This window comes from Lactuca sativa, chromosome 4, assembly GCF_002870075.4.
Source record: "Lactuca sativa cultivar Salinas chromosome 4, Lsat_Salinas_v11, whole genome shotgun sequence".
Taxonomy (NCBI): domain Eukaryota; kingdom Viridiplantae; phylum Streptophyta; class Magnoliopsida; order Asterales; family Asteraceae; genus Lactuca; species Lactuca sativa.
In genome coordinates this window covers 319454894-319472498 of record NC_056626.2, presented here as the reverse complement: position 1 = coordinate 319472498, position 17605 = coordinate 319454894, and positions in this window count along the sequence as shown.

Sequence of the window (17605 nt, the reverse complement as noted above, 5' to 3'; positions counted from 1 at the left end):
TGACAGCGCCAAGGAATTGGCCCAGAGTCTGATCAACCACGAAATCTCCTCCACTCCAACAACAACAACATCCACTACCACTGCACCACCCGATTCATCTGATAGAAAGAGGAAGCGATGGGATAAGAAGAAGGGCAAGAAAACTCAAACCTCCCCCAAGGACCAGCAAATCGTGGTGGTCCATGCTGCCACCACTCCAACTGCGCCGGCCCTGCCAAAAGCTTATAGCGGGAATCTGCCCAAGTGTCCCAAGTGCCCTTTCCACCACAACGGCCCCTGCCGTGAATTGCAGTGTTCCAACTGCGGCCGAAAGGGCCATACTATCCGATTTTGCAAGGCCCCTCCCAAACCTATCACACAGGTTCCTGGTGCGGGAGTGACCCCAACTTGTTATGGCTGCGGTGAGGCGGGTCATTTTAAGAAGAACTATCTGAAGGCTACAAATGTTGGGGGAACTGGAAGACTACTCGCTATCAGCCACAATGAAGCGGTAGCTGATCCCACGGTGGTCACGGGTACGTTTCTTCTCAACAACTCTTATGCCTGTGTCTTATTCGATAGTGGTGCAGAAAGAAGCTTCATAAATCAAAACTTTGAACACTTACTCAAACAAACCCCTCACCCACTAAACGAAACATTCGTCGTAGAAATGGCTAATGGGAAAACAGAAAGTTCTAACGAAATCTATATAGGGTGTACTCTCACGTTAGATGATCACCCATTTTCAGTCGGTCTTATACCAGTCTCAATAAAAAATTTCGATGTCATTGTTGGTATGGATTGGTTGAGCCTTTATCGCGCCGATATCCTATGCTCCGACAAAGCCATTCGCCTGAACCTTCCGAATCACGAAACCCTATTGATATATGGAGATAAGCCGAGTACGAGTCTTCGTATCATCTCCAGTATTCAAGCTCATAAATACTTGCGCAAGGAATATCGTGCCTTTCTTGCTCACGTTGTCGACACTAACCAGAAATCGAAAGCTCCAAAAGACATTCCTGTAGTATGTGATTTCCCTGATGTCTTCCCGGAGGATCTTCCAGGCCTACCTCCCAAACGACAGATTGAATTCAGAATCGACCTAGTCCCAGGAGCTACCCCCGTAGCTAAGTCGCCCTACCGTCTAGCGCCCGCCGAAATGCAAGAACTATCCGGTCAACTCAACGAACTGCTCAGCAAGGGTTTCGTAAGACCGAGCTTCTCACCTTGGGGAGCTCCGGTCTTGTTCGTGAAGAAGAAGGATGGATCGTTTCGGATGTGCATTGATTATAGGGAACTCAATAAACTCACGGTCAAAAATTGCTACCCTTTCACTCGTATCGACGATCTATTCGACCAACTACAAGGAGCAAGTTACTTCTCTAAGATTGATCTTAGATTTGGGTATCATCAGTTACGGGTGCTAGAGGAAGATGTTCCAAAGACAACCTTCCGAACCCGCTACGGGCATTTTGAGTTCGTAGTGATGCCCTTTGGACTGACTAACTCCCCCGCAGTATTCATGGACTTGATGAATAGGGTGTGTCATCCATATCTAGATCAGTTCGTCATCGTCTTTATTGATGATATACTCGTCTATTCTAGGAGCGAGGAAGAACACGAGGATCATTTACGACGAGTCCTGGAAACACTGCGATCCGAGAAGTTATACGCGAAGTTCTCTAAGTGCGAGTTTTGGATCCGAAGAGTTGAATTCTTAGGGCACGTGGTCAGTGAAGACGGAATCCACGTGGATCCCTCCAAAATTAAAGCTATTGAGAACTGGTCAGCACCGAAGACGCCTACGGAAATTCGTCAATTTCTAGGCCTCGCTGGCTACTACCGCAGATTCATCCAAAATTTCTCTCGGATTGCGAAGCCTCTCACTATGCTAACACAGAAGGGTGTATCATTCGACTAGGAAGAGAAACAGGAGAAGGCATTTCAGACCCTGAAGCAAGCCCTATGCACCGCACCAGTATTATCCCTTCCCGAAGGGACATAAGATTTTTTTGTATACTGTGATGCATCAAATCAGGGCTGGGTTGTGTCTTGATGCAACGAGGCAAGGTTATCGCCTATGCCTCAAGGTAGCTAAAGACCCATGAAGTGAACTACACTACTCACGACCTCGAGTTAGGAGCGGTCGTCTTCGCACTAAATATCTGGAGACACTACTTGTATGGGACGAAGAGCGTGGTGTACACTGACCATAAAATCCTCCAACATATACTGAACCAAAAAGAACTCAACATGAGACAGCGTCGATGGGTCGAGCTACTTAACGATTACGACTGTGAAATTAGATATCACCCGGGGAAAGCCAACGTAGTAGCAGACGCCCTGAGTAGAAAGGAATATTCTGGTCGAAGGACCAAGTCATTGACGATGACTATCCATTCACATCTATCCACACAGATTAAAGAGGCTCAACTGGAAGCCTTAAAGCCCGAGAACGTGACGGGAGAATCCCTGCGCGGAATGGATAAAAATTTGGAGGTTAAGGGTGACGGAGCCTACTACTTCATGGACCGGATCTGGACTCCACGCCATGGAGGTTTCAGAGACTTGGTCATGAAGGAAGCACACAGCACTCGCTACTCCATCCACCTGGGTTCAGATAAGATGTATCTGGATCTCAAAAAGTTATACTGGTGGCCGAACATGAAAGCGGAGATCGCTACCTTTGTGAGTAAGTGCGTTACTTATGCGAAGGTCAAGGTCGAATATGAAAAGGCATTAGGACTCCTCCAACAACCTGAGATATCGGAATGGAAGTGGGAGTGGATCACAATGGACTTTATCACCAAACTGCCCAAGACAGCGGGTGGATTAGATACCATTTGGGTCATCGTCGACAGGTTGACTAAGTCCGGACACTTCCTACCCATCAAAGAAATGGACAAGATGGAGAAACTCACGAGAACATACCTAAAAGAAATAGTACGACTGCATGGCGTCCCTATATCTATTATCTCGGACAGAGATAGTAGATTCATCTCTAGGTTTTGGCAATCTTTGCAAAAGGCACTAGGGACGAGGCTGGACATGAGCACAGCCTACCATCCGCAGACCGACGGACAAAGTGAAAGGACGATCCAAACCTTGGAAGATATGCTGCGAGCTTGTGTGATTGACAACGGGAAATCGTGGGATAGACACTTACCTCTCGTGGAGTTTTCCTACAACAATAGTTATCATACGAGCATCAAGGCAGCTCCATTCGAAGCCCTCTACGGCCGGAAGTGCAGATCCCCTCTGTGCTGGGCTGAGGTGGGTGACACTCAGCTAGCTAAAGGACGAGTTCCTGACAGCGCCCTCACTGGTCCGGAGATCATTCGAGAGACAACCGAGAAGATTGTACAGATACGTGAACGACTAAAGGCCGCTAGGGATCGACAGAAAAGCTACGCCGACAAACATAGAAAACCCTTTGAATTCCAGGTGGGAGACCGGGTCCTTTTGAAGGTCTCGCCCTGGAAGGGCACGATACGCTTCGGAAAGCGTGGAAAGCTGAACCCAAGGTACATAGGGCCCTTCGAGATTCTCGCCAGAATCGTCCCCGTAGCTTATAAACTCAACTTACCCCACGAGCTAAGTAACATACATCCTACCTTCCACGTCTCAAACTTGAAGAAATGCCTGTCTGAAGAGACTCTCGTGATCCCTCTCAACGAGATCGAGGTCAATGAGAGCCTCAACTTCGTGGAAGAGCCTGCGGAGATTATGGATCGGGAAGTAAAACGAACGAAACAAAGCTGCATCCCAATTGTGAAAGTTCGGTGGAACGCCAAGCGAGGACCGGAATTCACTTGGGAGCGCGAGGACCAAATGAAACTCAAATATCCCCATATCTTCGCTTAATAGTATTGTAATTCTTATCTGTTTGAATTCTAAATTTCGGGACGAAATTCCCCTAACGGGGGGATGATGTGACAACCCCCAAATCTATTACCGTTACAAATCCCATCTTCACTAACGTAATGCGTCGCTATATATTATTTTCTGTAATAATTGGAGTCGTCAATAAGCAAATATCTAGTTGTTTATATGTCTCGATATTATCATAAGTAATTATAACTTGTATGTGTTAACCCCATTTAACCAAATAGAGTTATATTACTTTTTTTCAACCACTTCACCCGGGTAAAAAGTTTTAACCCTGTTAAACTTTAGCATCGGGTAGCCGTGTATCGGGTGCAATACCCGAGACATATATAAACAAATGGACACTACATTTCAGCTCTTTTACCACACATCCACTCTCTCTCACTACTTTCTCTCTCTAGACCCGAACCCGACTCCAAAACCGTGAATTCCGGCTTCCAAAACATAAGGACTTCTTCCCTATCTTGTCCTAAGCATACTTCATTGTATTTAGAGGCCAAAAACCATAGGTTTTAAATGATTGAAAGGAGTTTACGGCCTAGGAAGCCCTTAGGCCGTAAACACCCAATACTTGGCCAAATACCCCGTGTTTCCTTCCTTTAAGCTCATATACTAACTAAGGGATTTACCTAGGGGAGTTTGGACATTAAAACATAAGAAATTGAGGCCTAAAAAGGAGTTTACGGCCCAAGCTTATACTTAGGCCGTAAACACCCAAAAACCTTTGGTGAAAGTCCCAAAAACTCATCTAGGGCATGTAGGATTTTAGCTATGACCCTAGGAAATGTTTTAGTACATTAAACAACACCATTTAGAGGCAAAAAGAGGAGTTTACGGCCAAGCTTATGCTTAGGCCATAAACACCCAATAAATATGCCAAAATGCCCCTAAAACTTCACCTAAGGTCATCTAGTATTTATCTAAGGTGAAGGGAAGTGTGCTGTACCATTAAGCATCTCATTTTGAAGCCAAAAGAAGAGTTTACGAACAAGGCTATACTAGGCCCGTAAACTCCCCAATTTTTATGCCAAGATGCCCCAAAACTCCACATAAGGCCTTCATAAATTTATCTAAGATGTAGGAGTGTGTTTTGGACCATTTAAACATAAATTTTGAAGAACAAAATGGAGTTTACGGCCTAAGGACAAGCCTTGGCTGTAAACTCTCCAAAATGTCCCTAAATGAGGGTTTAAACCCTCCAAATTAGTTCAAAACACTTGCTAGTAATTTAGGGAAGTGATTAAAGGCCTTATCTTGCAATTTAGGAGGACCACGTGAGTTTACGGCCAAGCCTAGGGGCTTACGGCCATAAACTCCCAAGGAGTGGCCTTTGGGCTGTAAAGTCCAAGGGAGTGAGCTCATGGTCTCCCCCGTAAACCTCTCTTGGCCTTGTACTACTCCTGGGAACCCCTTCTAGGCCCTAAAACCCCGAATTGATGCTAAAATGCCTAAATTGATTAATTTCTTATAAAATACATATTTCATATGACATTAGGGTCCTAGAAAGGTGCTCAAGTTGTTATATGGTACCAAACGCTCAACCGACACTTTTACCCGATTTACCCGATTCACCCGATTTACGCGATTTGAGGTGAGTTCATACCCCTTTAATGAACCTTTCAAATGTTTTATATGTTTTAGGGGGGATACAAGTTGATTATACATGTTTATGGAAAGTTATACAAGATAATTACTCATGTTACGGAGATTAATCACATGTGATTCACTATCCGCAGTTCAAATCACATGTGATTCATCACTATGCCTTATAAATGGATTTTACGTTTTCAAAACTGTTTCGGATAAACAACCATGTTTTTAAATGTTTCTTTTGAACAATGTTTTTATTAAACAAATCTTCTTATAAATTATAACCACACTGATATATTTATATAAGTAAGACTTGAAGGACTTAGGACCGATAGCTCGCCTTATTTCCTGTTCTTGTTTGATTGTGGGGTTAGGGTAGTGGTTATCCGTCCGATTGTCGTTGATTTCTTAGTTATATATCTTGTATATTAGTATGGGTTATGAATATTTCTCATTTCATTAGATGCCTAAATCACTAACATGACAAGAACCATGCACACTAAGTTAACTATAATAGGTATAGTTAATGCTACTACTACCACTACTCACTATAGTCACTACTCTCTACACTATAATTAACACTATTACCAGAAAATACACTAGTAAAGGGAACACACTACGAAATATACTAAATGACTACTACACTATAACAAAAGAGAAAGCACTAAACAGACGGCAACACACTAATCCACTACAAGGTACTCTATTCACTACCCACTACGCCCGGAGTTTTCCGACAGGAAGACGACACTACATGTATAGATCTATACGGGGCAGACGCTATTTCATCCCGACTGTTAATTTCAGTCCGCGCCGTACAGGCCCAGGGATGTCACTACTTCACTATACTGTGCATGACTGGGAAGGTCATGAGGTCCGCTATTACTCACGCTATTGGTAACATACAAGAAATACACTATAATCACACTATAATGCCAAATCAAATGTTAAGTTAATATCCCGAAGTAACCAAGAATCTAACACTAAAGGAAGCTAGTACCACTATTATTGACCTCAGGCATAACATACCGTATTGCATTTACTCATTTGAGAGTCACTATTATTCTCTTACGATAAATGGTTTTCAAAGATGAGAATGACATGTTTTGTAAAGATTTTCACTTACAACCCATTTCTGGAAAATATAGGATTTCCTAGGTTTTACTACTACATATGACTGTAATTTGCAGCTTTTCACACTATCAGTTCTAATGCTTTCTATAGAAAAACTCACACTAAACTCTTATGAACTCACCAGCTTTATGCTGATATTCGTTTTCAAAATAACTTGTATCCTCAGGTCAAAGATAGACAGGTATAGATGCAGTATTTTTGGAGAAGGTGGAGCACACAAGACCCATCTCTTATTTTTGATTTACTTTTGGTTTTTGTTGAACAATACAAAACACGCTAGTAATTAAAATTCACTATGTAAATGCAATGGTTGTATGTTTCTTGTTTACTATTATACAATTGTTATGATACTGCACTTGACGTCCTCCACCCCGAAACGTATTCCGCCGTTATCGGTTTTGGGGTGTGACAATGTGACTTTTACTGATGATTACAGTAGATATGGTTATGTTTACTTAATCAAGCATAAGTCAAAAACTTTTGAAAAATTCAAAGAGTTTAAATAGAAAGTGGAGAATCAGCTGGGTAGGAACATTAAGATGCTCCGACACGATCGAGGAGGAGAGTATCTTAGTGCAGAGTTCCTTGACTATCTTAGGGAATGTGGAATTGTTTCACAATTGACACCTCCTAGAACACCGCAGCTGAATGGTGTGGCTAAGAGGTGTAATGAGACTTTTTTAGACATGGTTCATTCCATGATGAGTTGAGCTTCATTACTAATCTCATTCTGGGGGTATGCCTTAGATACTGCCACCCATATCGTAGATCTAGTCCCTACCAAGAAGGTTGCCAAAACACCTCACAAGATGTGGACTGGGAAAGTTCCCAATTTAGACCACATCAAGATTTGGGGTTGCGAGGCTTTCATAAGGCGTGAGACTTAGGACAAGCTCGAACCTCGAAGTGAGTGATGTATTTTCATCGGCTACCCACATAATTATTTTGGTTACATCTTCTACAGACCTAGTCAGAATGTGGTCTTTGTGGCAAGAAGAGGGGTCTTTCGTGAGAGAGAATTCATAAGCCATGGAAACAGTGGGAAGCAAATTGATCTTGAAGAAATTCAAGAGACAAGTGGTGAAGGAACCTCAAACCCTAGCAATCAACCTGAGGAGGAAACTCCTGTTGATGAGTCCGTACCTCTGAGGCATTCCACAAGAGTTAGGAATCCACATAAGCATTAATATGGTTTTCATATTACTGCGGAAGGTGATGAGTTTATCAGTGATAGGACACTGGTAAATCTGGATGAGCCTAACAACTTTAAGGAAGCCATGACAGGCCCTGAGTCTGCAAAATAGAAAGAGGCAATGGACAGTGAGATTCAGTCCATGCATGACAATCATGTTTGGAACTTGGTTGACAATGTACCGGGTCGTAAGATGGTCGGGTGCAAATGGATCTTCACGAAGAAGACCGACATGGATGGAAATGTATACACTTATAAAGTGCGACTGGTTACGAAGGGCTTTACTCAAACTCCGGGAGTTGAGTATGATGAGACCTTCTCACTACTAGCAAAGATTAAGTCTATTAGGGTTTTGCTAGCCATAGCTGCATTTCATGATTATGAAATATGGCAAATGGATGTCAAAACCGATTTCCTTAATGGAAAGTTGGCTGAGGATGTTTACATGAGTCAGCCAGAGGGTTTTGTCTATGCAAAGCACCCTAATAGAGTGTGTAAGCTTGAGAAATCCATCTATGGGTTGAAACAAGCATCTCGCAGATGGAATCTTTGTTTCGATGAGAAAGTCAAAGAGTTTGGTTTTTCGAGGAGCAAAGATGAGTCCTGTGTATATGTTAAGGCTAGTGGGAGTATAATTAGCTTTTTGGTACTGTATGTGGATAACATACTACTTATAGGAAATGACATCCCAACCTTGTAGGAGGTTAAATCCTGGCTTGGGAAGTGTTTCGCTATGAAGGACCTTGGAGAAGCTGCCTATATCCTAGGGATAAGGATATTGAGAGAAAAGAGTAAAAGACTAATTAGACTTAGTCAAAGTACCTACTTGGATAAGGTGCTGAAAAGGTTCAACATGCAGAATTCTAAGAAAGGTGAATTACCGATCCAAACAAATGCCAAACTGAGTAAGACTCAGAGCCCGAGTACAGAGGCTGAGATAGCTTAGATGAGTAAAGTGTCATATGCTTGCACTGTAGGCTCGATCATGTATGCTATGACGTGTACTCGCCCTGATGTGGCCTTTGCATGGCACCATGCAATTGGATAGACTAAAGGAGAGAAATAACACTTGTGGTTATTAATATATTATAAGTTCTAATATATTAATAATATTATTTAATTAGTTTGATCAAGAATTAATTTTAGAATTAATTAAGTGATCAAAAGATAACTAATTAAATATATGGGTTGATTATGTAAATCATCCATAACTTATATAGTGGGCTAAGAGGCTCCATGGATAATCAAGTTGGGTTAAACCCATTGGATGCTCCATGGAGGTTCCATGGGAGTTACAAACCCATGGGTCATGGAAATGAAGAGTCATGACACATTAGGGTTTACATGGTGTAACCCTAGATGTGTCAACACTATATAAAGGTCATGTGTTCTCCCAAAATTGGACTACTAGTGAAACAAGAGGGCTTGGCCGATTTTAGTGTGTTATACTTTCTCTCCAAGTTTACTCCATAGCATCTGGTGTTGTGTGAAGCATTTGAGGCATCACACTTGGGGTGCTAGGCTCACAAGGTTTCAAGGAACATTTACAACAACAAGGTATGTAATTCTATCTATTATTTAAGTTAAAATTGTTCCCCATGTATGCTAGATAGGATCATAGCCTTGGAAATCAAATTTGCATGATAATTAGACAAACATAGATCCAAGGTTATTAGGGTTGCATGTACACTTAGGAAGTGTTAGAATGCTCAAAACCCATCAGTGGTATCAGAGCCTAGGCTTGTTTGTTTGTTATTTGTGCTAGAAAGTTGAAAAAAGTCGAAAAACTTGTTGTCTTCCTGATGAATTTGCCGAGTCCATGGGGGGACTCACCGAGTTCACGTGTATCTTCAACCTACTCGCCGAGTAGGTTCATGCACTCGGCGAGTCGAAGCGACAGAGTGCAGATTTTCGACCTTTGCTGCTGGAAATGGACTAGAAACATTACCCTAAATTGTTTTGGTGTTATAAAACTTATTTTAGATGGAGTGATGTTTGTTCTAATCCATTTACAATGGCTAATATCAATCTTTCATGATTATATGTATTCATATGATATTGAAACATTGATATGAATATTCATGTTCTTGATCTTATGAATTTAGATGATCATACGAATTACTTGTAACCTACTTGGTAGTTTAATTCTTGATCATAATGTGTTTTAATGGAATCCATAACTTGTCCTGAAGTTATGGAAAACCAAGAGTCACACTTGAATTAAAAACCATTAAAAGAACACAAGAGTTAGAAAAATGAAGAGTCTTCATTTTAATACTCTAATTAACTCATAAGTTACAAGAAATGAAAAGTTTTGAAAGTTTACAAAACTTGCCCTCAAGTTTTGGAACAAGTAAAGTCTTAATTAAAACTTTAGTTCCAACCCTTAGTTTTTTAAAAGTTTAAATGCTACCCTTATACTTATAATATTATAAAAGTTATTAATAATATATATATATATATATATATATATATATATATATATATATATGTATGTATAAGATCAAAGTCCTCTTACTGCTAGTACGCCTCATTTACGAAGCCGGTGTATAAGGTGGGTATAAGGTTGTTGCCTATAAAATGGCAACTTAATGGGTGTCCACTCTTACCCACCGCTTGCTTGACTGGTGGAGGGTCGTTAGTCGAACGGGTAAGACAAGGACTTATAATTTCTCATTAAAAGTATAATGATTATTATAAAGTAACTAAATGTTTTATAAATTCCCAATCTTAGTTACTTTAGGAAAAATGTGAATAAGGTGCTAATCCATGAAATTACACTTTGCACCTTGCTAAGTCGTTGGTGGAGCGTGTGTGGTTTACCGGCACCCTAAATTGGACTTAACAAGGAAGGCAAAGGGAGACTTAAGTTTTTCATGAGGTTGGAAGGAGCGCATGTGGTTTACCGGCACTACGATTAAGTGAACAACATTAAGGGTACCAAGTAATTTGCATGGTTACTTCACACCTTGTTTTGTGATCCTCGATATCCCAGTCACAAAACATCAAGGGCACTGTAACATCCGAAATTTCAGGTATTATATTTATTCATTTTATTTTGAGTTTTGTGGAAGAACTCGGCGAGTTGGTGCGTAGACTCGCCGAGTAGAGATGCGATTTCTCATCCGGATTAATGACCGGACTCGACGAGTCGCATTGGTGGACTCGGCGAGTCCGCGCTGTTTAATGAAACCCTAATTTCTCTGGTTTGGGGCCTATTTAAAGGGCCTTATGGCCGTCATTTGTGCTCACCAGTCCCCAGAGCGAAATCCTAGTGAGCTTGACCATTTGGAGTGAGAGAAGTAGACATTATTGACCTTGGAGGTGTTATCTAGCAAGGGAAAGGAAGCTATAGCCAAGAGGAAGCAAGAGGATTAACTTCCTGAAGAGTTGAGGTCCAGAACATCACGTTTGAGGTACTATTTTTGAACCCTTTTCTGTTGAGGTGATGTTCATGTTGATTTAAGGCTTATTGAGCCCTTTTATGGCTAGATCTAGTGCTCCCTTGGTCCCTTAAGCGAGTTAGGCTCTGGATCTGGACCCTTGGAGGTCCAGAGTGTCCCTTTGTCCAAGCTTTTTATGAATCCATGGAGGTTTTGGTTTGGGATCTTTGTGCTTGACGTTAAAACACCATTTATCAGTCATTAGGTGTGATATGAGCACCAAGACATGAACTTTACGTGATAAATAAGCTTGGAAGGACTGGATATATGAGTTAGTAGAGTAGATCTGACCTCAGAAGGTCGTTTAGGGTTGTGCATGGAATGCACTCGCCGAGTCTATTGGCAGACTCGACGAGTTGGTGCGGGTTGTTCAGTGATTTCGAACCAGGGGTTGAGTAACCGAGTTGGGTGAGTGACTCGGTGAGTCGGAAGGGACTCAGAGGAATCGGGTCCCCGTAGAGACTCGGCGAGTCCACGCCAGACTCGGCGAGTTGGGTTGACCGTTGACCATTGACCAAAGTTGACCGGTGTTGACTTGATAGGGTTAGTCAACCCTAGTTGGGAAAGTGTTAATTAGAGATGTATTTGTGTTATAGGAGGCCTATAGCTCAGGAGATTGAGCACTAGTGATTTCGGGGATTTACGAGTTACCGAGATACGCGAGGTGAGTCTTCTCACTATACTTTACCTTGAGTAGGTAACCAGAGTTATGTGATAGAGTATTTGTATGCTATATGTTATGTGTTGTACTGCATTATTTCTATGTGATTTATGATGTGCATGTTTATAGAGTTAGAACCGGAAGGTTCACAGAGTTAGAACCAGAGGGTTCATAGAGTAGGGTCCACGGACCCACAGAGTTATAGCCTCGAGTGGGTAATATGTGTTATGTGTGGTATTTTGGGGAACTCACTAAGCTTTGTGCTTACAGTGTTTGGTGTTATTTGTTTCAGGTACTAGTGAGGATCGCGGGAAGGTGCCAGCCTGATCAGTACACACACAAGATTTTTATGTCATGAGATCTTGGGATTTTTATATGCTATGAATTCGAGTTTCAAACAATGAAGTTTTTATGAATAATGAATGAATTGTGTTTTGTATAAAATGCGAAAAATTGTTTTGAAATATACGCTGTTACAAGTTGGTATCAGAGCCTTGGTTTGAGGGATTCGAGTACACCTTCGGGCGTATTTGAACTCAAATTAAGGATTTGAGAAATATTTTCAAAAAGAGTAAAAGATTTCTGGAAAATGCAAAGCAGAGTCGTGTGTACGATCAGTCAACGCCCGAACGGTGATTTCCCAAGTACCCTTATATTATATGTTATGATATTGATATGATGTATTCTCATGCTAGAGTGGGCTAGGTACTCCTATTAGGACTAGCGTGGCCTGATTTGTGATGCCTTAGCCTAGGGAGAGGTGAGCTGCTATGAGATGCTTGAGAGTGAGTAGGTAGCAGCGAGGAACTTATGAGAGATCTGTTAGAGAGTGGATTATGCGTAATAGAGTACTTGGGACTTGGGATCCGAAGGGGAGGACTTGGGGTGTATACTGATACGGTGCGGATAGTAGTATTGGGCCCGTACTACTGAAAACACCGGGGTGATGTACAGTCTAAGTAAGAATCTTCGGGATGCCTGGGATCAAGGAGGGATGAGTTATCGAGTGTGAGTATGCTCGAATGGGTTCTAATTTATCGTATGTTGTATTTCAGAGGTAGATCATGGTGAGGACACGTCTTATGCCAAAGAGTAGTGGGGCTAGTGATGAGGAGATCCGCCGGATCATCCATGAGGAGGTGGCTGCGGCCATCAGGGCAGAGATACCAGAGATGTTCGGGTCTATTAAGACCACGTTGCTTGAGACTTCTGACGAGCGTTATGCTGCTCTTTTTGAGGCTGCTGTTGCAGCGGCCACTACAGCTGTTGCTGTTGCGAGGCCGCAGGGTGGTGATGCGTTGCTGTTCCGAGAGTTCAGCAACACAAAACCACCGGAGTTTGACGGGAGCCAGGACCCGGTTGCGGCTATGAGATGGATTTCAGACATAGAGGGGTGTTTCTTTACTTGCTCATCTCCTGAGCATTTGAGAGTCCGGTTCGCACTGAACCAGCTTCGCTTGGGAGCGAAGGACCGGTGGAAGTTTGTGATGGCGCACTATACACCTGCTGAGCTTGCGGCAGTGACCTGGGAGAGGTTCACTGCCATGTTCCGAGATGAGTATGTTCCCCAGGTGGAGAGGGAGCGTTTGGCCCAGGAGTTTCTGACCCTCAAGCAGGGTACTGAGTATGTTACGGTGATTACCAGGATGTTGCATGAGAGTGCGATGTTCTGCCCTGAGCACGTGTCTACTGAGCAGGCACGTATGAGCTGATATTTGAGTATTCTAAGGAGGGACATACGTGAGTTCGTGGTGAACTCGACGTACCAGACATTTGATGAGCTTCAGGAAAAGGCCCGGAAGAGGGAGATAGAGCTGGAGACTCAGGCTAGGGAGGAGGCTGAGTCTCAGGGGAGGGATCGGCGACCGGTGCAGTCTCAGCCGGTAGCCAAGCGGGCCAAGCCCGCCGATTCGAGATCGGGGAGCCAGAAGGTTTGCACTTGTGGAAAGTGCGGCAAGGGTCATGATGGAGTTTGTAGAGATGGATCTTGCTACAAGTGTGGCAAGGAGGGGCATATGGCCAAGGACTACCCCAAGGGGTTTGCGGTGTGTTTTCACTACAACTAGACCGGACACCGGAAGGCAGAGTGTCCGCAGTTGCGGGGATCAGCTCAGGGAGCACCTCACGGATCTGCCCCTGGCGCCATCAGAGCTACCGAGAGTCGGCCAGTGAAAGCCGAGGCGCCGAGGGCACGAGGGAGAGCTTTTCAGTTGACCGCGGAGGAGGTCTGTGTAGCGCCCGATGTCGTGGCTGGTATGTATTCTTTCATGTATTTATTTTGATGTTGAGATATTATGCTTATATTATGTTATGCATAGGTACTTTTCTTGTGAATTCTGTACCTGCCTTGGTGTTATTTGACTCGGGTGTGAGTTGGTGTTTTGTATCTTTGGCTTTTAGTCAGCATATCAGTGTGAGTCGTGAGGCGTTGAGTTGGCCTCTGAGAGTTTCCATAGCTGACGAGAGGGTGATATATGCCACGGAGGTGATCCGTGGGTGCGTATTCGAGATTTTCGGTGCTGAGTTCCCGATTGATTTGGTTCCTATTGCAATGGGTGATGTCTGTGTCATTGTGGGCATGGACTGGTTGAGCAGATTCGGTGCGGTTATCGACTGCGAGCGGCAGCTGGTGACCATACGAGACCCTAGTGGGGGAGTTCTTACGGTGTACGGCGAGGGTACACGTTCTGGGTCAGCATTTTGTTCGGCCGCTAAGGTGAGGCAGTGTCTACAGAAGGGCTGTAAGGGCTTCGTGGCGTATGTGATGGATACACGGGTTGATTCAGAGAGGCCGAGGTCATTTGAGGAGGTTCCGATATTGCGTGAGTTCTCGGATGTATTTCCAGAGGAGTTGTCGGGTGTGCCTCCCGTGAGGCATCTGGAGTTCAATATCGATTTGGTTCCGGGGGTTGTGCCTATCGCCAAGGTGCCTTATCGCCTTGCACCTCTAGAGATGCAAGAGTTATCCTCGCAGCTTCAGGAGCTGCTGGGAAAGGGATTTATTCGGCCGAGAAGCTCGCCGTGGGGAGCGCCTATCCTTTTTGTCAAGAAGAAGGATGGTTCACACCGGATGTGCATTGATTACCGGGAGTTGAACAAGCTGACGGTCAAGAACCATTACCCGTTGTCGAGGATCGATGACTTGTTCGATCAGTTGAAGGGAGCATCTTAGTTCTCCAAGATCGATTTGAGGTTTGGATATCATCAGGTGAGGGTGCGAGATGAGGACATCTAGAAGACAACGTTCATGATGCGTTATGGGCATTACGAGTTTGTAGTGATGCCTTTCGGGCTCACCAATGCCCCGATAGTGTTCATGGATCTCATAAACCGAGTGTGCAGGCCGATGTTGGATCGGTAGGTGATTGTATTCATCGACGACATTTTGGTGTATTCGAGATCTAGAGAGCAGGATGAGGAGCATTTGAGGGAGATCCTCGGAGTTCTGAGATTGGAGAGGCTTTATGCCAAATTCTCCAAGTGTGATTTCTGGTTGCAAGAGGTCCAGTTCCTAGGGCATCTCGTTAACCAGAAAGGGATATTGGTTGACCCGACCAAAGTTGAGGCAGTGATGAGTTGGGAGGTGCCGAGGTCACCCTCCGAGATCTGGAGTTTCTTAGGGTTGGCAGGTTATTATCGGAGATTTATCAGGGATTTCTCTAAGATCGCAGTGCCACTCACCAGGTTGACCCGGAAGGGTGTCGCTTTTTCATGGGCCCCCGAGCAGCAGGCCTCCTTCGAGACGCTTCGCCAAAGGTTATGCGAAGCCCCGGTGTTAGCCCTCCCGGAGGGAATGGAGGACTTTGTGGTATACTGTGATGCGTCGATCTTGGGGTTGGGAGCGGTGCTGATGCAGATAGGGCATGTGATAACATATGCATCGAGGCAGCTGAAGCCTCATGAGACGAGGTATCCCACCCATGATCTAGAGTTGGGGGCAGTGGTGTTCGCCCTCAAAATTTGGCGTCACTATCTGTATGGGGTTCGGTGTACGATATACACGGACCATAAGAGCCTGATGTATTTGATGGATCAGCCTAACCTGAATATGTGACAGAGGAGGTGGTTGGATGTGGTCAAGGATTATGATTGTGAGATCCTGTACCATCTGGGCAAGGCTAATGTCGTAGCTGATGCACTGAGTCGCAGAATGGAGAGCGCTCCATTAAGAGATGTATGTTTGCGATTGACCGTGATGGCTCCAGTGTTGGACACCATTCGTGGAGCACAGGCTGAAGCCATGAGATCGGAGAACCAGAAGAGAGAGCGAGTTGTCGGGATGGTATCCGAGTTTGTTACCGATAGTCAGGGGCTTATGACATTTTAGGGTTGTATTTGGGTAACGTTTGAGGGAGGGACGCGTACCATTTTGATGGAAGAGGCTCGTCGGTCGAAATTCTCGATCCATCCTAGGGCCACTAAGATGTATTTAGACTTGAGGAGAGAGTATTGGTGGCCCTGTATGAAGAGGGATGTTGTGTGGTTTGTTGAGAGGTGGTTAACCTGTCGTAGGGTTAAGGCCGAGCACCAGAGACCGCATGGTAAGTTGCAGCCATTGGAGGTTCCCGAATGCAAGTGGGAACAAATTTCCATGGATTTTATCACCAAATTGCCAAGGACTGCTAGGGGAGTCGTTGCAATTTGGGTGATTGTGGACAAATTGACAAAGAGCGCCCACTTCCTTGCTATCAGTGAGAGGTCTTCCGCAGAGAAATTAACAGAGATGTACGTGAGGGAAGTGGTATCACGGCATGGAGTGCCGATCTCGATTGTCTCAGACCGAGATGTGCGTTTCACTTCCAGATTCTGGAAGAAATTGTTGGAATAGTGTCTAAGGCTGCAACTATATTAGACAAGTATTTGACCCGGTTGTGCATGGTCCTTTTGGGTTGCCTTCACCATAGCAACTTGATAGGATGATTTTTAAGAGAGAGTAAATATTATTAATATATTATGAGAATAATATAATGAATAATATATTTGTTATTTGATTAATATAAGTCATAGAATTAATTAGAATTAATTTGGTGACTTAAAGAGATTAATTAAATAAAGGGGTATAAACTGTCAATTGTTTGATAGTTAAGCTTTAGACTGTAAATCCATTTGGATATGCTATGGACGAATTCTATGAGATATAGGATAGCTAAAATCGTCCAAAGGCTTATCTATGGAAAGGATTTGGATAGCCTTAAGAGAAGATTATCTAATTAGGGTTTAGGTTGTAACCCTTAAGGAGTCTATAAGTATAAATAGACCCCATGGCATAGGGAATTAGATACATCTCCTAAAGTAAGAGAACCCTGGCCGAATTCCTCCCCTCTCCTCTCTCCTAAATCATTCTTCTTGGTATTGGTGTTTGTAAGCCATTAGAGGAGTGACATTTGTGACTCTAGAAGCTCCAAGACCTCAAGATCAACAAGGAACTCAAAGGTATGATTCTAGATCTGTTTCAATGTTGTTATTTAACCTAATTAGTCATTAGAAGACTTGGATTCAAAGCATGTTTATTAGAAAGCCTAGATCCAAGCATTAGGGTTTTGCATGCGCACATAGGAAAGTTCTTATGGCTAAAACCCATCAGAAATTTCACGAGGAGTCGGGTACTAGGCTGCATTTTAGTACCGCATATCATCCCCAGACTGACGGACAGAGTGAGAGGACGATTCAGACGCTCGAGGACATGCTCCGGGAATGTGTGTTGGACTTCGGGGG